The sequence below is a fragment of the Apus apus genome, chromosome 4 (assembly GCF_020740795.1).
Source record: "Apus apus isolate bApuApu2 chromosome 4, bApuApu2.pri.cur, whole genome shotgun sequence".
Classification (NCBI taxonomy): Eukaryota; Metazoa; Chordata; class Aves; order Apodiformes; family Apodidae; genus Apus; species Apus apus.
In genome coordinates, this window is record NC_067285.1 from 83,901,653 (window position 1) to 83,925,178 (window position 23,526).

Here is a 23,526-nt window from a genome sequence, read left to right on the forward strand (position 1 = left end):
TCCCACATGCCTAGCAGTTTGGATGAAGACATTTTTTAAAATTAAGGAAGTCACCAACATTTCCATCCATCTGTTAACAGCCAGGATATAATTAGAGGCGGGTTGTTCTTATTTTTTCACTATGAAATGAAATGTTCCTGAAGTGGAGAGAAACTGAGAGTCGTAATTAGTGATTTGAGCCAAGTTAAAAGAGCACATCATTTACTCACCATCCATGAACAAACCTGATGAGTAATCTTGATACTGCCTTGACAATATTCAGTACAAGTATTTTCTTTAGATGTGTGTACTGTAGCAAAAGCAGTGCTAATGAAACATTATGCACAATAGCGATTACAATAATGGGATATCACATTGTGGAGTATCATTTATCCTGAAGGTAAGAAAATATTTTTATTTTATTTTATCCTTTTCAGAAGAAAACAGAGAGAAAGTTCAATTTGCATAAAATCGTCTCATTATATAGTGTATGCACACATTCAACAGCCTGTGTAACACCCTCACATTTGTTTGACAAGTAAAATAAATGCAGAATCATAGCTTGTAAACATCTTATTGCAAAAACACTTGGTTCAAACCCCTAGGATCTTCAGTTAAAAAAAAAAAAAAAAGATCATACTCTCTATTCTCTCAAAAGGAACAATATTTAGCACTAATTTTAATGTCCACAGATGTTTTTGCTTAGATTTGAATTCGACTGTTCTGTAGTTATTCAAGAAGTGAATGCGATCATATCTAATTTTCTTATGATCTTAGATGCATGTGAATCTTGTTCTGAAGCAGGCAGTGGATTACAGAAGCCTGATTGTAGGTGTTGAATTGCTATTTTTACTATTAAGACACACTGTAGATCTGTTGCATTCTGGGAATGCTGTCAAAGCCCTCTGCATTTTACAGAAGAACACAAATGTATGGTTGATGGGATTATCCTTTCCTGTAGGCTCACTAAGGCATTTCAGCTTCATTTAAATGCTGTCTTGCACTCTGCTTTCTTGGACCTAACCATCTATTTTTGGGTATATTTGCGTATATATAATGGGCCTAATCCTCAATGACTTTTCAAGAAACTTCTTTATGTATGACCAGACATGGTCTAATAAGAGAATAACTGCAAAGAGTGCATGCATCTGTTGTATGGAAGCACAGGAGAGAAAGAAGCAAAAGTACTCCCTATGTTATCTCCTTTCAGTTGCGAATCATGAAAGAAACCCATGTCCTAGCTCTCCAGTTGAACAAGGAACCTAGATATTCAAGATGTATTATTCATGTACAAAAGGATGAAAAAAGCATAGGAATATTTCACGGTCAAGAATGAGGCAGCAAAATGCCCTTGTTGCCAAGAAGGCCAATAGAATCCTGGGGTACATCAAGAAAAGTGTGGCCAGAAGGTTGAGGGAGGTCATTCTCCCCTTCTACTCTGCCCTGGTGAGGCCAGATCTGGAGAACTGGGTCCAGTTCTTGGCTCCTCAGTTCAAGAGAGGCAGGGGACTACTGGAGAGAGTCCAGTTGAGGGCAACAAAGATGATTGGGAGACTGGAGCATCTCCCTTATGAGGAAAGGTTGAGAGAACTGGGACACTTTAGCCTGGAGAAGAGAAGGCTGAGGGGAGACCTTATTAATGCCTACAGGCATCTAAAGGGTGGGTGCAAGGAGGATGGAGCCAGGCTCTTTTCAGTAGTTCCCAGTGACAGGACGAGGGGCCATGGACACAAGCTGGAACACAGGAAGTTCCACTTAAATATGAGGAAAAACTTATTTACAGTGAGGGTGACAGAGCACTGGAACAGGCTGCCCAGGGAGGTTGTGGCGTCCTCTTCTCTGGAGATGCTCAAAACCTGCCTGGACACATTCCTGTGTAATATGCTCCAGGGGATCCTGCTTTAGCAGAGTGGGCAGACTAGATGATTTCTAGAGGTCCCTTTCAAGTCTGACAGTTCTGTGAAATCTGTGAAGAAAATTCTTAAGTGTCTCAGCTTCAACCTTGAGAAGTACCTTGTTGAAGGTATGTAGCCTAGAGAATGCTCACCTTAATCAATTATTGCCATTTCATGTGTTTTTCAAATAAATATTTCAAATCTCTGTGAGCTCTTTGCTTATTCATGAATGTTTATGTATTAATCCAATTAATCCTACTGTTTGCTGTCAGTGTAACTACACAACAAATACAGACCTAAACTTTAAATTTGCTAAACTCAAATGTTTTACACATTTTTTTTTACCACCAGTAAGGAACTTACAGATGTATGTAGTAAAGTTTTAAGAGAGCAAATTATATCAGGAAATAAGAGGATTTGCTTACTTTTTTATAGGTTACAAAACTCCACGTGGGAGTTGAAGTCAGAGGGTCAGGACCATATTAGAAGTCTCCTGGTGTGTTCACAGTAGCTTTATAGTTTGGATCAGTAGTTCTGAAGCAACTCTCCCCACAGCTCCAACTTGCCATTCTTGTGGTATCAGAGTCCTCTCAAACCGGATTCCTCCAGGATGAAGATAAGTCAGAAGACCAGCCTGAGGAAAACATCTAAAGCATTGCTACTACTGAAGATGTTCAGTCTACCAGTCCACATGAAAGGTACTCCAGAGTGATACAGTCTATGTGAACACCAGCACCAACTGTTCCCCCTACAGATCTGCTTCTACATTCTAATGTGGCCTTTACCATTAAATGGAGCCTAGACGGTAAAAACATTGCTGTGCCCTAAGTGTATAACCATTTTCCTTTCCCAAAGCCATTTTTTAGAGTGTATCAAAGCCTTTGTTACCATCCCAAGGAAAAGAGAAAATAATCTAAATGTTCAAATACAGTTCAAAGCTCTGCAGTCTTATATGTATGTGTCAGTTGCAATACTGGAAACCTGTCATATATTCTGGAGATGGTTTCTGAGGATTTGTACAATTCTGCTAACAATTTCTGCAGACATCTCAAGTTTTCATAGCAGGACCTACCGCCTGTCAATCAGAGGCATCCTTGTGCATTCCTGGCCTCCTTTGTACCTTGAATCATAGAGCAAAAGTCAAGAGGAAGGAGACAACAAGATACAAAATGACCCTAGCCTTTACCCACTTCCAGACCACTATAGAGTGCATCATTATATGCAAAGCAAGCTATGTTTGAGATCAGTGACTGAAACTGAGTTCCAAAAATGCAGCTTCACTCTCTGTTAACATGAACTGGGGATTGAGCTGGAGGGCACTCCAGGGTACAGGCATATAGGGCCTGCCCTGCACGAGGGGGACATCCTATACTGAAGATACTAATTTTGCAGCTTAATGGTCCCTGTAATGTGACTTAAACCATCTGTAGCTCAGTGAAGAACTTGCCTTGGTAATATTAAGAATGCAGGATACATGAGCTAAACAACATTACAATGCAACCCACATTATCACCCCTACACTTATCAGTGTTCATATTAGCTTTTTTACTTCACTGTGAAAAATCAAGTTTGTAAATCTCTGCCTTGATAGCCTCTAAGTTTCAGGTCCAATATTCCTACCATGACAATCAAGGGCATTGTAGAATTTTCACGTTTTCTTGGTGAAGTCTAGCAGCAAGAAAACCTGAGGATAATTAATAAGGCCAGTACTGATTGGAATCTGTCAATCAGAGACAACAACCAGGGTTTTTGTAGGAAAAGAAAATTCTCTCTTCTGATATTCTGATATATTCTGGTATCTGCCCCATCCCTGGAGGTTTTTAAGGCCAGGTTGGACGAGGTTTTGCGCAACCTGGTCTAGTGGTAGGGTTCCCTGCTCATGGAAGGGGTTTGGAACTTGATGATCTTTAAGGTCCCTTCCAACCTTAATGATTCTATGATTCTATGATTTTATATTTGCATGATGCTAGACAATTCAGAATCACTTTTCATTAGCTGAATTTGAGGATGCCATTTGAGCTTTTAGAAGGTTCAATCTCATTACATTAGATTCTACAGAAGAGCTGTTTTGCATCACTGAATCTCCATTACAGGTCAACTGACAACACTGAAGTGTTTGTGAAAGAGAAATCATTAATTGTAACATTACCAATCAGTGTATAATTTTCCCATTAAAATTCATGATGTTACCAATTATTGTTTTTCTTCAGTAAATGTATTTTACTAGGTGAGTGTACACTTGATATCGTATCAGACTTTAGGGAAATTTACAACCAGGGTTTTGTGGATTTTTTTATCAGACTAGCATGATACATCAGATTATCTACTATTTCCACATTTAACATAACTTGCAAACAGCTTATAAGAATCAAAGTATGAGTTTTCATTTTAATACTTGGCTTAGGAGTCTCTTGCAATCAGTCATGGCAGACAGAAAATGAAGATTTGTTACCTTCTGACATATTATGCTATCTGCATCAGAATTCAGTCTCCCAGTCCTTCTATTTCAGGTGCCAGAAACAGATTGATTTCATCAATTATCAGACCTTTGGACTATGTTTTCATCGATTATCAGATCTTTCTTCTTTCTCTTATTTTTAAGCAATCAGCTGGATAAGGTTAGTGAGCCTTTCCTGCTACCTCTCTTGGTCCTCAAGAAAAATCCCCACTGTTCAGAAAAGTAAAACATGATAAAACTATCTTTATTTATTTAACTGCTAAAATATGCAGCTGGGGAACATGCCATATTTTGTTGGTCCAGTACTACAGATTGAACACCTGATGGGAAAATACACCATCTATAACGACATCAAAGGCACATTTCCCACTAAAGTCTGATTTTCATGCCAAGGGTGTGAGACTGGCAACCAGGTGGGGGTCTCCCTGATAAAAAATTGAGGCATGGCCCAAATATGCAACATAGAAGTACTCTATAGATCTCCAAAATTAGATGCAGTGCTCTAGGAATCCTCACTTTTCTTCAAAGAATCTCATGCAACTTCTCTTTTTGTTTCCAAATATTGTAATACTTCTCCTGAAAGATCTAAAGGAACTTTTAATTCAGGAAGGAGACATGAAATAGATTTCATTCAATTTATTGATATTCCTACAGTTACCATGCTTTTGATGAAGAAGTGTTAGAACTCTATGTTAGACTTCTCCATATCAGCTGTACCAATAACTGGACACTCTTCAGGAATAGTTAATCACCTCTTTTTTTTTTGTTTTTCATAGGCCTATTTCCTGCTCACTCTGTGTGTGCACCAGTGTTAGCAATGACTTTTAGTATGTGAGCAGCATGCTTTTAAAGAGTCTTAGTGTGCTATCTAAATCTCATGTATATTTTTTCCTAATTACCTGAAATCTGGTACATTGTTGATTACTATCTAATTCTGTCATTATTGTTTAATTTTTAAATTTTTTCCTAAACTGTACTCAGGAGTACTTTTGTATTGCTGAAGTGTTTCAGTAGGGATTTCCTTTCCTCCTGCCCTTAAAAGTAAATCTCCTTAGGCCTCTTACCACTTCTGCATAACAAACAGTGCTGCCTACACAGGTTTAGGGAATTTGATACTGCCTAGCTTCTCTGAGGAAGACGTTGAAAGAGAAAAATCACACCTGTTTTTAAGGAAGGACACAATCCTTCTCCTTCCCCAACTCAGGGTATCCTTCATTTGTTATACAATTATATAAAATTAGCCAAAAAGTGGAATCCACTCCTCTCTCACATAGATGGTAAAACAGAAAGCATCTATTTTCAAGAAAAATTCTGCCTTCTATAGTCAGGTAGAATTGGCATGCAACATTGGATGTCATGCTAAAAAGAAATAAAACAGAAACAGTTCAAAAATCTAGCTTCCAAAGAATAGTTTTTCATGTGCTTGTTCTGTTCTTAATCATTCAGAACCATTGCATTCTGTAACTTTCAGAAGTAAAATATTTATACTCTCATTCTCCCACTGAGATGGGTTAAGAGATACCTCAAACCCAGCCAAACAAGTAAAGAAAACACCACTAGAATATAGATTAACAAGCTTTTTGTTACATGAATAGTATTTGTATCAATATTCATTTATTACCAAATTGCAAATTCAGGCTGATTCCCAATGCCAGTCTAAAATATATAAGCAGCATCAATCAGTCAAGCTTTATTGCATCTGCTTTTGTTGTGGCAGAACTATATATCTTATTAAAATATGCAACAGGAATACACAATGGAAGTATACAACACAAACTAAAATAACTACTAAAATACAGAAAAAGACATGTCAATTATTAGGATAAGGTAATGTTAACACAGCAAATGCTCTATAACAGCACTGCTGATAATATTCTAGCATCATATTGCTATTCTCTCTGTAGTGCCATATCACACTGTCACCTATCAGGAATTTATGTCTATTTAACTTTTCAGGTTCTCCTAGCTGTGCTAGTGCCAAAATGAAGTCTTTTCTCCTCTCTCAAAAAATAACCAACTGAAGTATTTATTTCAGTTATATATTTTAGTATTAGGACTAGGTAAAATTCTCCTTTCTTATAGAAAATAAAATACTCATATTTCTACTCCCCCTGCTTTAAAAGTGATGCTTCCTTTAACTGGCAGTCTGTGCTTTTATGTCACAGATGAATGAAAACAAAGATGAGGGGGTGGACGAAGAGAATCTTTTTTCCTTTAAGCAGGAAAAATTGTATTTGTTTAATTTTACTTCAGTTTCTGCCTTTGATCCTCCATCCTCAGCTCTAAAGCCAAAGTACACTCCAGCCCCTGACTTCTTTTCCTTTGAATATGAGCATAGCAGGCCTGATCCTCTAAGCTTTCTTGTGCTAAGCACCCAAAATTCCTCCTGATATTCGGAGGCAGCAAGAGTTAGCAGAAAGACTACTTACTACTCCATTCATGTTTTCTCTCAACTCTCTTTTAGGTTCTATTACCTAGCAAAGGAAGTCAAGACGAGGACATTTTTTATCTTCATGTATAGAAGTTAACCATTTAAAATCAAATAATAAGCTAAGTACATATGGCTTTGGGTACTGGAAATATTTAACCTGGAGCCAAAGGTCTAGTCTTCCTGATTTCTCCCAAAGCATAATACAGCTCAACCAAATTGAGAGCAGAGCTAAGATCGGGTAAGCTTTTCCAAAGAAGCCACATCTTTGTTTAACCAAAGTGCATAGTGATGTTTACTATTTCTGCAAACAAAGCATTTCTGTTATTACATACACCTTTCCCAACTGATATAATTCTAGTGGCTCATATAGATTTACTGATGCTTTATACAAGCTCCAAACCCACACAAAAGATTCTTAACTGCTAGGAATCCCTTTATTTTGCTTAAAACTAAAGTGAACATCATAGTCAGAACTGCTTCTTCCTGCATCAACACACTACTCTGAGGAGAGCCATTGCCCCCTTTTCTGCCTCTGTGAGCTGCATTCTGACTGCCTGCCCTGTCAGGTGTGCAAGCACATACATGCACACAGACACACTTCTAAGATGTGTGCATTTTCTTTTACCTGCTCTAGGGATTGCAGCATTAGTTATTTTAACAGTTGATCCACATTACAGTTTCTAGCGATATTAGTAAACTGGTGATGTCAGACCAGTCACTGTATGAGTAATCTAGACAGAAAAAAGCATCACAAGACCATAACTTGTTAATTTTTTTTATTACCAGGAGCTAGAAAAGTCAGTATGTAGCTGAAGTAATGAACAGCCTGCTGTATGTATTGTGTGTGAAATGTAATCAAACATTGATTTTTTTACATGCTAGAAGACTTAAAAGGTATTTTCAAGGTATCATTCATCCTTTTTATTTTTCATCCTTATCTTCTCTATTGTGTAATAATTAAAGGTATAACTGACACTGGAGTTTAGAAAAAGACTGTAAACATCCCAAGATTTTCCAATTGGATTTTACATCAATGCATTCTTAGAGCAAGGGGTGTCTGGCCAGGCTTTGGTACAGGGGGGGGCTATTGGGGTGGCTTCTGTGAGATCCCAGAAGCTTCTCCCATGTCCAACAGAGCCAATGCCAGCTAGCTCTGAGATGGATCCACTGCTGGCCAAAGCTGAGCCCCTCAGCAATGGTGGTAGCACCTCTGTGATAACATAGTTAAGAAGGGGAAAAAAATGGCTGCACAAGAACAGCCAGAAGAAAAGAGTGAGAATGTGTGAAAGAACCAGCTCTGCAGACAGAGAAATCAGTGAAGAAGAAGGTTCCCCAGGTGCTGGAGAAGATTTCCCTGCAGCCCATGGTGAAGACCATGGTGAGGCAGCCTGTTCCCATGCAGTCCATGGTTGTCCACAGTGGAGCAGATATCCACCTTCAGCCCATGGAGGATCACATGCTGGAGCAGATAAATGCCTGAAGGAGGCTGATCCTGTGGGAAGTCCACACTGAAGCAAGCTCCTGGCAAAACCTGTGGCCCCATGGAGACAGGAGCCCACACTGGAGCAGGATAGCTGGCAGGACTAGTGATACGTTGAGGGATCAACATTGGAGCAGCCTGTTCCTGCACAACTGCACTCTGTAGAAGGGACTCATGCAGGAGCAGTTTGTGAAGAACTGCAGCCTGTGGGAAGGACTCATGTTGGAGAAATTCAAGGAGGACTGTCTCCCATGAGAGGGACCCCACACTGTAATAGAGGAAGAGTGTGAGGAGTCCTCCTCTTGAGGAGGGCAGAGCAGCAGAGATAATGTGTGACGAACTGACCACAACACCCACTCCCTGTCACCCTGTGCCATCGGCAAAGGAAGATGACAGAGAAAATCAGAAGTGAATTTGAGCCTGGGAAGAAGAGAGGGGTGGAGGAAGGTGTTTTAAGATTTGATTTTGTTTTCTCATTACTCTACTCTGACTTGATTGCCAATAAATTAAATTAACTTCCCCAAGTTGAGTCTGTTTTGACCATGATGAAAACTATTGACTGATCTCTCCCTGTCCTCACCTCAACATACAAGCTTTTGCTTGTATTTTGCCTCCCCTGTCCAGCTAGGGAGTGGAGTGATAGAACGGCTTTGGTGGGCACCTGGCATCCAGCCAGAGTCAACCCACCACAGGATGTAAACTGCAGCCCCATATTCAGCTTCAGTAATACAGACTATTTGGGACTAAGAATCTGAATTTTGCTTGCTAAGGGAATTAGATAAGGATTTGAATTACAAGCCAAACCTCCTTTCAGGATTTATCCTTTTAACTCTTACAGCCTTTCTTTCAGTGACACCTAGCATCTTTTTCAGGTGTAGCCAGTCATGCACACCTGCTGCCTGCACTTCACCCAAACAAGACAATTCAGGCTCCGAAGAAGCAGAGCTACAAGCCTGATCTGCTTCATCCTCCCTTCCAACAGCAGCACTGACTCAGGTTCAATGATAGCCAAGACAAAAAGGTTACACAAATTCCAAGGTTAAGTTTGTCTCATCTGAGTCAGAGCTGAACAGGCTACAACGTGCTGTATAGACATGCTCTGTTTTTGAAGCAATTTTATTTTTTTTTTAAGTAGAAAAACATATCATGTAAGCAGGTGTTTTAAGTAAATAGCATGGACTATCTTCTGTTGGAAGTTATCAGTTAGAGTAGCTTGCTAAAGAGGCCTTACAGCCTATAAGATGCCTTTGAAGTAGGCTTAGACTGTCGCTGTAGAAGATGAAAAATTGGAATTCAGGTGATAGATTCAATTCTTGGCTGCATTACAGATTTTTAAACTGACTTTGGGAAGTAACTTAGTCATTCAATCTGGGATTCAGTCCTGTTATGCATCTCAGGTTGTGTTGGCATCTAAGCTTTTTTTGCCTCTTCTTTTCTCCTTCCCCATATGCTCATATACTTCTGTCAGTATTTGGCATTTATATTTTGTTGACATCTACATTTAGAAGTCTAAAGCTTCTTACATCTCTCAGGTGACCCTTCACACACGCTTAGCACACAGAACTCTGACAACCTTGACATATCATTTGCATCCTAGCCCTATTACATTATTTCTCCTACTTCCAAGACACTTACATCCATCTGCTGCTGTCCTTAAAGTCATTATTTTTGGTCGTACCTGAATTATAATTACTCTATCCTACCAGATTAGATCTGACATTCCTGAAGCAGGAAGGAGGCTTGAACACCGGTTGAAAGCACTGATTCCTTAAGGGCTTGTCTTGGCTGGTAGATTAGTAAATAGTGAAAGATATGACATAACAAGGACAGGATTTTTCCAGACGAGATTAGCATGAAGTGGCTGTTAGGATAGGAATGGTTGGCAGAAGCTGTAGGTGACACCCTAGACTATGACTGACAGCAACGCTGTGGATAATTTGGGAAGTTAGAAAGGAAGTAGTAGGGCTTTCTGAGTTCAGTAGGGCCAGGACTGGAACAGAGACTATACCAGTACAGTAGACTTCTATCCACAAATGTAGTAAGAGATGAGAGACAGGCAAGCCAATACACAAGTGGCACCTAACAAGTCCCAGGAAGAAATGCAAAGACCAACTCTGGCTTCCTTCACTTCACAAAGGAGCACTCCAACATTTCTTCTGGGACATCTTCCTTGCTGAACATGTAAAAAGCCTCACATGCCTCAAGTTTTAGGTGAAAAAGTCTTTTTGGCTTCAGTTCAGGCTCAGTCCATTACTCAGTTTGGGCTATTCAGATGATATCTGATATGATATTTGGCCTCTCCCTCCTGGTCAGTCCCTCTGAATCGATGGCTATTCCACCCTCTTTCTCCTAAAAGATAAGATGAACACAACTCTAGTAAGTAAGACATACCAAGAGTGAGTGAATTTCAAGGAGAGATAGAATTTATTACAAAAAGAATATACAACATGTAGGGAAGGGATAAGTGCACAGTCAAGATCAAAAACTATCAGGATGATGGTTGACTGTCTTGTTGTGGTGTGGAAGTGTGATGGAAGTGAGATGCAGGTGAGTGTTGTTTAAAAGTGAGGAGTTAGTGTGTCCTTCTTCCTAGACATTTCTTGACATCCAGCACTGTGACCAAACAGATAATTAGCCCATTTTGTAGCATGACTCCATCCTCAGTCAGATGTGGTTTTTCCACCAACTTCCACATTTTTTTTTCAGACCAGGAGATAACAGACCAAATGCTCAGAGGAGGATGTGCAGGCAGTTATGGCATGAGGAGGTTATAACAGAATTATAGCTGTGCTGACCACAGTCATAGTCCTGGATAAGAGCATGGGCTCCCTAGTCTTAGGAAAATCTTGCCCTCTGTCTCAGACTCAATGTAGGCTGAATTGCAAAGCAACTGTAAAGCATGTGGAGAGAGGGTCTTCCTCTACTCTATAAATGCTGTTCTGTAGGACCAATTTTCTTATCTACCTACTGGGACAATTCTAGACTCTGGCACAGAGAAGGCTTTTTGTTTGGTTTTATTTTTCAGGCTCTTTGCTCTAACAGGGAACTGTGGTACCAAAACATCTGGATAGGTACTTGAAGTACTTGATTTCTTGCTCATGTAAAGGACATAGCCACCTTCTCCTGTGCATCCTCCACTTTCCTCTCCTGAAGCATCATTGGGCCGACATCTCTGAGCCAGCTTCCACTGAACATGAACATCAGCTTGAATCCCAGATCCTGGCACTGATTGGCTGCAGAGTGCAGGGATCAGGAATGCCTGACAGGCATGAGAAGGAGTGGGAAGGCTGTAACCATGTCACTAAGAAAGGTTTTGTATTTAAATCCAAACTTGTTTTCAGTTCTAATCTCTTCCTAATGGCTTGGACATGCTTTTGATTCCCACCATTGACAATGACAGTGCAGAATTTACTGTCAAGGCTAAACACAGGTACATGACCCACCTGTTTCCTTCATCGTCAGTTCTGAAACAACAAAAATGATCAGTGAAGACATTTCACATGCTGCATAGTTACTGTGACATGTTATGAATGGATGGCCCACATCCGCACTGTGACATTCAGTGGATCAGAAAGTAATGTCTCTTTGCTGATAGTGCCTGTTCTTCCTGTACTGACTTGTACTATTGTTTGCTAGGCTTTGCTATATTTCTTTAGATGTGAGGGTGGCAGGGTGACTCTGTGGTCTTTTTACAAAAGAGAGTTTGACAGCTATGATGAAGGAGTGCATCTGTATGCAGACACAGGAAAAAGGTAGAGGGTGAGGGGAGGGTGATGATTTGTAGATGTTTTGTGAATACCCTGCAGGCAGAACAATGCCTAAACGACAGGTGAACCTAAGAGGATTGATAGATTTCCACAACAGTTGAGCTCTTTATCTTTGTTGTGCTGAGATTTCTCAGCTGTAAAATGGGGATAATTATATCATCCCCATTTTGTGATATTTTCTTCCTTCCCCCTGTTTTCTGTTTTCTTTATAAACAGAATTTTCTTTGCTTACCAGTTCCTAACATTTCCATAGCAACACACAACCTACATAAGTACCTGTAACTACTTCTTTCAAAAAGCACATAGGGAAGAAAACCACTATTTCTATGAAAACATTTAACAACTACACTTAAAAATAATTCAGCTTGAAAAACAAAATCCAACTGAACTGAGGTCTCCTCTTACTATAAAGATCAGGTTTGTGCCTCTGCTCAGAATCTCCATTCTTAAAAAATGGTTAATAGGTGATTTTAACACAACGGAATGTTTTGTGGTGCAAGTATGTTAAATATTGTTAGGTATTTGTAAACAGCATGGTGCAAGTCCAATAAGCATCATTTATAAAGCATAGGCAATGTCATTAAAATCAGCAGACTTCTGTTGGTATAGTGCATGTATGTGAAACCTGAACCAGCCCATTCTGCTGTTCAGAAATTAGAGTGACGACTGATAAAATACTTCAGCTTGAAACCACACTTGTATTGATACGTGGCATAGTAATCACCAGCCTGAATCTCAAGGCCATTTTTAACAGAACTGTAAGAAGCTTCCCCTTAGTTAATTCCCCTCTCCCATACTCTCTTCGTCATGTAGTCAACAGTAAAGTATCTAGGCACTGTTTATGCTACAAAATTTCAATGCAATGGTAAAATAACTTTGAATTATTGTGTAGTCATTGCAGACGGTTGCACCACATCCACAACGTATCACAGGCCACAACATCCCATTTGCTGTCATAGCACATACCTGGGACTTTATTATTTCTTCATGAGGCCTTTGGTTACAGTAGATTGTCAGGAAGAGGATATGAGACCACTGCAGTGCTACACATTGCTATATATACCCCAGACATCCATAGGATAGAGCAGTTTAAAAGTTTGCCACTGCCCATGCATGTAATTGAGAGCTTTCCTGCCACTTAAGAGTGATCACAGAGCATTTTTAGTTGTTTTAATTATCTTTTTCTTTGCATGTCAGTTCAAATAAACTTGCATTATGTGAAACTTTAGATCAAAGACTCTAGTTCTGGATATGATAAAGGTGGGTTTCATTGTTCCAGAAAGGCCAATTAATAAAGCAAAGCCCAAGTAAGTTTGATGGACTTTTATTTGCTAGGTTGGGCCTTGTGACCTGACACAATGAACTTACTGCTCAATGCATAATTACAGCTAGAAAATTGTTTCTAAAAGTTGACAGACATTAGAGGGGTTTTATATCCACTTTTACTTACTTTGACAGCTTAGAATTGTGATGTGAGGAGGCTGCCAAGATTTTGTAGTGCAATTAAGTGACAAGCAAACTTTAAAGGGATTTAGAGTTGGGCTGTAAGTTGAAAACCAGGCTCATGTCTGGATTTAGATTTTATTTCAATGGAATGTTTTCCTGTTTCCCTGCCCTTAAGCTTTGTCTCCTCTAGTAACAGATGCTGAAAACAAGTTACAAAATTGAGGCGCTGCAGCAAAGCACACTCACAAGAAAATGCTTGTCACAAGGTTTGTGAATTCTCCTTATCTTTCTTTATTCTACATGGACTTTTCATATTTCTCACTTTCCACTGTCTATTCCCTTTCCTACATTTTAATAATAGCCCTATTAGCTTCAGGGTTTTTTAGTTCCCAGTTTTTGTTTCTTGTGTATACAATCCTCCCTTTCAATATTTTGGTTTTTTTTGTTTGTTTTATTCTTCTTTTTTTTTCTTTTTGAGTCTTTCTCTAAGATCAAAGCTATGTGCTAATTTCCCCCACCATCACCACTGCTTTCTGCTTTCTCAAACATCATGCTGGTTTTCTTCCTAGTCCTTTGAGTTAGCCCACCCTGAACTCTGCATATCATTCCAGGGCTGTTTCCAGCACCCATGCTAACTTCTTTTAAGACAGTTTCAATATTTCTACACACCAGTGCAATCTGTTACATAAATGCTACCTGTCTTTAACTTACTTAGCTCAGGTATCAATTCTAGTGTACTGGCCCAACCAACAGCTGAGTGGCCATGTATCAAGAGTTTTTAGCAGGCCACTGAAGTCTATAGTTTCATTGTAATTGATATATGAGCTAATTATATCAATTTGAATACAATCTGTAAGTTAGATGAGCTTACAGGCATATTTGTGTCTGCAGCATCACAAGTTTTCATTCCAAACATGCCTCGATGTGCTTTTACCATGATTGCCTTTTTCCTTTGGCCCATTTAGTCTCATGTTTCACTAGCAATGTGCGGGATCAAAGAAAGTGCACGGAATTAAGTGTTTTCCTGGGAGATCTTCAGTGCATGTAATAGCTTTTTCATTGAGGAGTAACTCCCCATTACCTGTCCTTATGGTCTCCAGCCTGTCCCCTTTTCAGTTCTTGCAACTGTATATAACAATTATACGAGTAATTATTAAAGAATTTAACACATTTAACAAATTGACAACCAAAAGCTTTTCACTCTACTGAGCTTAAAATCTCCATGAAGCTTTGCATGAAAATATGGGGCACTAAAATCAGGCAACTGAGCAGCAGATGCGTAATTTTTTCACTGAAGACAACAGCAAAATCCTGATTAATGCCAGTGGAGCCCAAATTCTACCTAAGGAAACCTGGGGTGCCATTCTAGAGCTAGTCAGACTTCTCCTATGATGAAGACAAAAACACAAGGCATTTAAGAAAGCATTAGAGCCCAGTAAATTGAAAATTCAACACCTGCTCCCCTCAACTGCAAAATATTAAGCGTACATGTGCCTACTTACAGAAATGTCCCTGAAGCAAATGCCAACTGTTTTCTTATGATAGAGGTAACTGAGACTTTTACTGGTAAATCAATTCCACTTTTTAGTCTTAGATACTTTCCTTCAACAAGGCATAGCTTAAAAATATTTGGCTTTGAGTCAAGCAAGTTAATTCCTCATTTAAATGCAATGAGCAATAGACATATAAGTAAACAGGAAAAAAGGAACTTATTTTTTACAAAAGAAAGTTTAGCTTCCACTGGTAAAAGTAAAGTACTTTGCGGCTGGTGTTCTCAAAGTTGGAAAAAGCAGCCCCTCCACTAAGGAAAGGGTCTGTATGATTTACATTATACCACAAGATTGACTGAATGATGAAAAATACATCAAGCACTCTGAATGCCACTAATAAGGAAAGCAATGTAAAGTTCACATGGGATACTCCAGAGGGGCTGGCACAGTGCCTATTGAACTTTGGATTAGAGCACCATGGATCTGCTTCAAAGAAGCTTTCATGCTCAGCACATAACATGAATCTCTCCCTTTAGCTTTTTAACCTGCTTTGATAGCTAAGCTTTGTTAGAGTTACAGCTATAATTGGGTCAGGGAAGTCCAGTCCAACCTGCCTGTCCCCAGATGCAATTACAGGATTGTTTCAAACTTGGCTAGGGAATGAAGGTTAACTGTATTCCATAATGTGGCCTGGATTGCTGTGTGGCTCTTAAGCCATGCCGTAACCACACCTTGGAGATGGGAACCTGGAATCCCTTACAGCTGCAGTGCAGGACTGACCAAAATCAGCCAAAAATGGGAATATCCTTCAATGGGAAGGATATTTATTTTCTTTCTCATGAGATTCCAAGAAGCTCAAACTTTTTATTTGCTTAGTGTTTATGTTAGCCTGCTTTGAACTTCTCTTTCATACCTTAAATGTCACTACAAAAATTGCTAGCTTTCTGCTCTCCCCCTATATAGTAAACTAATCAGAGACTGGAGGAACTTCATCTTTATTTATTAGGCTCTTCTGATTTAAAGAGATTGTGAGTTCCATCTCACATCTGGTAGCTGAAAGCCTACCAAGAAGATCAGGAGACTCAATAGCACTAACAGCCTGATGCTGTTCTCTCCAGCATATCTGTCAGATAGCAGCTAAGGACAGAATCAACCAATGTAAGGTCACTGGCAGCCTCTGCCAAAAAAACTCTGGCCAAACTCAGGATGCAGAGTCTTGCCGTGTGTTTATAGGATATTTGCTAGTGTTCTCTGAGGCTGTAAGTAAGACTTCGCACTGGGAATGTGAAGGCAATCATTGTGTTGTGCAAAAGCACCTCCATGAAGGAAGAAGATTGTTTGATTTGCGTTTTTTAGGATCATGGTTGTGAGAGACTGAAAGACCTTCCTCATAGATCATCAGCAGACAGCAACACATCTCATTACCTACTGTAAGAATACACTACACCCTTATGGACCACCAGCATAAAGACTCAGTCATCAATGGCAAACTCCCCTCTCTACATCCTTCCTCCTTGTTTTACAGTAAGTTGGTGATACATTTCCTGCAATGGGAAGAAGAAGGAAAAAAAAAAAAAGGAAAAAAAAAAAGCTTCTCTAACAAGGGGGATGCTTTTGTTTGCTTGCTGGTTTGTTATAATTCCTTATAAACTGTCAGTTACAGAAGAACACAAAACCAAACTGAAGAACTGTTCTCATAAATTAGAATGTTTTATGTTACACATTAAAGATTCAGGTGTATTTTAAGAAAACGGTAGTCAGGTTCCCTGAGGGAAGCCTCTGGCTTCCATTTCATGAGAAGGACAGGGTACAGCAGCATCCTCCAGTAGGATTAACTCATTTTGACATGTTGCTGTTTAAAAAGGCAGCCATCCATCCTGAGGCTAGATATTTCTTTTATGCAAAGGACATTTCCTCCTTTCTCAAAAGAAGGGGTAGAAAGACTATGCAGTGCTTGTGATTTCAAGATTTCAGAGATATGTCCTTCTCACAGTAATCATCAAGACAGCATGACTTCAAGTCAAATTGCTGCAAAGAGAATTTAGCAGCTCTTGTATCATGCACAGAAAGCTTTTCTGGATGACTTACATGTTAGTTTCTGAGAAGCAGTAAAATTTCAGACTTCAACTTCATTTTCCTGATGTTGATCAAATACAGCTTCCTCACATGAGGTATTTACTCACTACAAGCAATGATCTGGCAATGTTAGGAAAGGTGTAGACAGCACTTCCCAGAGACTCTTTTTGCTGTATTACAGGTTCAGCTTGATCATTTGTATAGCAGACTAGTTCTATCGGTAATTTGATTCGATCAGAAAGTGTGAGTTTTCATAGCTGTTTTCATAGTTGAAAGGGACAAACTCAGTACTGGTAATCACAACAAAAGACACCTTGAAAAGTTCATTAAGAAATCTGTCTTTGTAAAAGGAAATTTGCCAAGAACATCAGTCCTTAGGGTGACCTTAATTAAGGCTGTATTGATCCCCAGGGGGAAAAGTATTTTAGGTGACAGACTGTATTGAAATTCATGGTGTTCTCAATTCCTTATCTGCTCAGTCTTTTCCTCTTGTTCTACAGGGAGAGGCTCCAAGATCTTGAAATGCACATTTTTTCATACTCTGGAACAAATTATGACAGCAGGAAGAAATTCTTTGCTATGAGGGTGGTGAGAAACTGGAACTGGTTGCTCAGAGAAGTTGTGGATGCACCCTCCCTGGAAGTGTTCAAGGCCAGGCTGGATGGGGGTCTGAGCAACCCAGTCAAGTGGAAGGTGTCCCTGTCCATGTAGGGGGGTTGGAACTAGATGATCTTTAAGGTCCCTTCCAACCCAAACTATTCTGGGATTCTATTATTTATCTCACTGCCTTGTTGTTATCTGGTCCTCCTGGAGCATCCTGGAGAACAAATCGAGATTCCAATAGTTTTAATGAAAATTAATATTAAATTTTCTGTGACATGCCCCACATATCCACCCACCTACCCTGTCTGGAGTTGAAATCTTGGCTCAGGTAAATGGCAGTTTACCCGAAGACACTGACACCTGGTTTCAACACAGGATATTACCACAGACTCAGATAAAGGGGGAAAGATGCCCAACCTCTGACCAATTTTGCTCCATTACTACATACTATATGGATGCTTCCCATCCTTTAAGAGGCATCGATGAGTGCTGCCACTGGCATCATGCAACACTATTGCAACTTAAAGAGAAAAGATCATACAACCTGAGTAAAACAAAAGAACAGTGAAACCAACTGCATTTGGGAAAGTTCAAGTGCTGTCTTATTTTCACACTGTCCTTTCAATCACAAACTTATCCCGTTTTTGCAAAAGTAGTAGATAAGAGGTTCATCGCTAATTTGGCCTGAAATAATTTTCTCTACGATTGACTGGGAACACAAACTTGAAAGCCAGACTGAGGGCCATTTTAAAAAATGGCCCCATGGTGCTAGCTGTTCTGTTAGCTGCCTTTCAGAGTAATTTGAAACCAATCTTCTCTTCAGCAGTACAATGCAATTTCCCACCCAGTTATCATAAACAGAACAAGTAAACAGCAGTCTTTCAGAGGAGTTACAAAGCCTTGCACACTCAAGGTCACAGTTTGGGCGAATGGCTTAGCTTAGCTCCAACAGATGTATAAGAACACTTGGCACAAAAGCATGTAAGCTTTTGTGTACTGATGGCACGGGTGAGCAGCACAGATAAGCAAGCTGAAGCCTCTACAGCATCATCTAACTGCATGTGTGCAGCACAGGGGACATTTTGCAGCAACCTTCCTTGAGCCTTCCTGAGAAACGTGTAACTGTGATAACAAGACCTGGGATATTCCAAAGCTTTTCAGGGGTCAGAGAGGCCAAAAATATTGAGCAGGACTTTTATATCTGTTTTTAAAAATTAGTATTGTTTTCTTTACCCTCAATGCTTTCAAGACATTTGTGAAAATGAAAAGGAATAGTAAAAGCAAAACTAGCCAGAAAAAGCTGGTTGAAAGGTGGCCCTGCTCACATTAATTTGAGCCATCACATCCCCATGTTATTGTATGCACTGGGGGGAGATCTTAATTAGTTCCTAAAATATTGTCTGTGTATTTTTAAACATGTATTTTCTCCCTCCCCATCCTCACCTTGAGAAAACTGCATTTAGTAAAGGGTAAGGAAAACTCTAGACCTGTACTGCAGTTTACACAATTCTCCAAATGACAGATGTTATATATGCATCACATTATGTTTTCTAAGTCTGCTCCTCAAATATTCAGAAGAATAAGGTATTTATGGTTCAGACATTAAAACTGCAACTGGTATTTGACTGTAATGTAAGGACTCCTTTATACCAAGGCATAGTTTTAGGTCATCACCTCCCATTATGTAAAAGCAAACACAAACTTTACTAGCCAGCAGAACAGTTAATATAAATGTATGATAGCAGAAGCATTTGTTGGCAGAAAACATGAATGGAAATTGAATTAAGAAATCCCTCCGGAATCACAATTATACCAGAGGGAGAGACTTTAGAAAAAATTCTTACTATACCTTTAAAAACTGGATTACATCTCTGAGGTACTTACTTTAAATAGAAATAATGGTATCTCTCACAGTTCAGTTTTTTTTCCAAAGGAGTGAATTTTCTTTCACTGACATAGGAAAGTTCTGATACTGGAAGATGGAACAGAAATTTTATATTAAGTTCTGAATTTTTTTTCCTCATACAGACAGCAAATGTTAGCTTCATTCAGATAAGAAAATGAAGTGTTTACTGGCGACTTTGACATTCAAAGTAGGTATTGAGCAGTAGATAGCAAATTTTCCAAATGAATACTGAACACATTTCACAATGACTGCATATAAATATATAAATATAAAAAACAGTGGGAAAAGCATTGCCTTTAACTTCATAGTATATTGCAAAGCAAAAACACATTTTAAGCAAAGTTAGTGAAGAAAAACAGTAAGTAGATTAATGTCTTCCATTACATTTAGACTTGACAAAAAATTCACAATATGCAAAAGAGAGTTAAATTCCAGCAATAGCGTATACAATTTTTATCTATCTGAAATTTATAAAGAAGGAAAGAGCAATAAAAACAACACTAATATTTATTTCTTAGTATCAATCTCTACAACATGAAATGAAAATATTATCAAAACAATCAGACAAAGCTCTTCCAATAAATGCATGTGGCATATGAGAATATTATAAGTTAATGTATTCATCGGGATGCCCTGGGTAATGTGTAAAGCATTTTACCTACTTCTGTTTATCAGACAACCTTCATGAAAGCTAGGAACAATTTCACTCTCAACTGCTGATCTCATTAGCTTGGATTGCAAAATATTTCTATCTGTTTTTAAGGTGGGCCTCTCTACAGACATTCTGATGGCATTTTATTGCAGGCATCATGTAGTGGGGATGCAAGGAGAGAGGAAAGCTTACCATTGCTCAAAGACTACAGCAGCTGCAGGAGCTAGGCACGTTGCCGGAGTATGTGAATCATGAAGATGACACATGGAATTATGCGTTGCTGGTTTTGGTGAGCTGTTTCATAGGAGACCTCATCTAAAGCCTGTGAAGAATCCTAAAGAAAAAAAAAAAGTATTATTATATAGAAACTGTCCAATAATGCTGCAGTTATAATATTTACTGTGGCAATTTTGCTACACTCTTGCAGTCAAGTTGTTTGCCCTTCTGTTCTGTCAGAAGACAAAGAGATTCAGTCTCTCTGAAAACCTTTTAAAATCTAGGTAGATACTGAGATCCATAAGGGATCTCTATTAGCCAGGCTAGATCTCTCCTTACTCCCAGGAGCCAAGCTGTGATGTGCACTCCCAACCGTGTCCCTCCAATACACCTTTAAATTCCCTGGAAACTGAACATATACTCAGATAAGAAAACATATGGGGTCTTAATGTCAGAAGCAGTTTCCATACAAAACTAAGTGACTTTACTCCCAAAGGCAAGCCATACACATATATCAGGATAAATTAATTTTTATGTGTTTGCAGAATCTTTCTTTGAAATGATACTGCCTCTCAAGTTCCCTGTCAGAAACTGACACATAAGTCCTGAATCCAGAACACAGGCCCATGCATGAAAATGCAGCAGACTTTAAGCAGTAGGGAAACTGCTGGTGCAAAATAGCCAACACACAGTAAAGACTGCTATAATAAACCCTCTGCACCCAGAGGCTGCAGGGTTATTGGTTAGGATTATATAAAATTTTCCTTTCCAAGGAAATAAGGTTTGAATAAGCCAACAGGAAACTGTAAAAAGAGGGAAAATAAAGGTAATAAAAATATTGTAAAACAAGCAAGTTTTTAAGTATCACCTTCTTGCATATCAGTACCCTCTGAGCCTTGGAGCCCTATCAACTTTCTGATAAAAACAAGATTTTTGCCTCAGTTAGCACTGCAAAGAGCTCTCAGAGTGGAATGAATTCTGCTGCATCAAATTGTTTGTTCTTTATCACTGGTGGTAATGTAAAAGGCACAAAAAACAGCTTGGTTCCTAGATCCCAAGAGCAATCGTGAGTGCAAGCAACTACCAAATCATCCCCTAGCTTGTAAACTGCACAAATTTGATAAGGAAGCCATTAAGAGTGAGTGAAGAAGGCTCTTTACAATGACATTATTCTATAGTCACTGCAGAAGCAGGCTTTAAGGTCAAAAAGTATTCTTTGTCTTCCTGCAGCAGAGGCAAAATGCCATGTTTCAGGAAATCGGGTACAATTCCCTTTATCCTGAAGCTTCATGATTTCCCTTCTAGTTTCTAGGGGGTATTTTTTTGACGGGGCACTGACACTTTGTTCCTATGCATGTGTCACTTGTGTTGCAATTTCTTTCCCTTCTTGTGGTCTGGTCTCTTGTTTTCTAATACATATCTACAGATAATACTTGTGTGTATATATATTTACATGTACACACGCGCTTTCTCTCTCTAAATATATATATATATATATATATAAAAGCTATTGACTTCATTTCTCTTCACTCATTTTCTTGAGTCTTTGTACTTTACACCTTACTTTTGTGCTTCCTCTTCTGCCTGTTTTGGCTCTAGGGATAAAATATGCATGAGTTTAAAACTCAGGAATACAGGTACATTTATGAAGTATGAACATCAGTTGAGAATAGAAAGAATGAGAGAGCATCAAGGTTTTTCTCAACATCCATGATTTGATTGATGTTTTTTTCTGTAAGTTTTGGGCCATATATGTAAAATCAGATACACAAGTAAAAATACAGCCAGTTAGTAGGATTTCCAAAACTTGTCTAACTAGATGTGGCACTCTCATACATCCTAAAAGAGACAAGTGGTACTAGCTGTTTAACTGCAATTTTGATTAAAGACTTCTTAAAAACTGGCTCTTATCAATACATATTGCCAGAAGCCTGAAAAAAAGTCTCTAGCATCAAAGTGTTATCATTTCTCAGTAACACTGAGTTGTGCTGAGCATGTTAGTCAGAGGTACTGGGCACTTCCAGGACCGTGTGACCAAACACAATCAGCCAGATCAACTTGGCAGAACTGGGGCTTTTGCCACATCATCTGGTGAAAAAAGGAAGAAACCACCAAATTAATTGTGATACGGTAAACAGGCAAATGTTGCCAAGCTCTCTATTGTTTCCTTTAATATACTAGGATGCCAAACTCAGATCTTCACTAACCTCAGTGAACAGCACTGAGCTGATGAATTTCTGTTGATTTGATTACTACTGGGTTCATTAAAAATACATATTCAGTAATACAGAAATTTTCACAGTAGGAATCATAGCTGTAGCTGATCCTACTGGAAATTAAAAATTGGCAGTACTCTGCATCTTGCATGCCAGTTAGGACATTCACACCAGATTAGAGCTGTGTTATTTATATAGCTATAATTATCAACTTATCTATATTTCAGCCTTACATTCTGAATTAGATTAGCATATCTCAACTCTATGTATCTTAAAGAGAGTTTTCCATGTAGGAATCTCCAGCTGCACTTCCCCAGGAGGCATATTAATTACATACATAGGAAAATATTACACAAAATTCAACCTTAGCATCCTAAAGTTAATATTCTATTTTGTTTTCCCCCTGGCGCAGTATCACGCCTTAAGCTTATGATTAGCCCTTTTGCAGATGCAGAGTTGGAAGGAAGAAGAGAATCAATATTGCTCCACTCCTATTTGACCAGCCTGGATAGAGGCTGAGCAGATGGGGCCACTATTGAGTTTCCCATCTCACAAATAGCTGGTCGCCAGAGCAGAGGCTGGTATAAACTCAGTCCTCTGCCCACTACCCCGCAAAAGCCAGTGGAGATGATTGTCCTCCCTAAGTGTCACAGAATATTGTTGCCCTTCTCTGTCTTTGTTTCACTGGAGCATCCATGGGAACATGCTGGTGGTGCCTAAACACTCAGTCTGTCCTTGGCTGATTTCTGCAGTCATTATAAGTGGGCATCACAGCAACACGCAGGTGACTGACCCTTTGCTTCTACAGGCAAATGTTTGATAGTTGTGACAGCTGCACTAAAGTTAGAGCCAGAACCAACATTTTTGGTGAATGCCAATGTAACAAAAAATGTGACTTCACCTGACTTAAA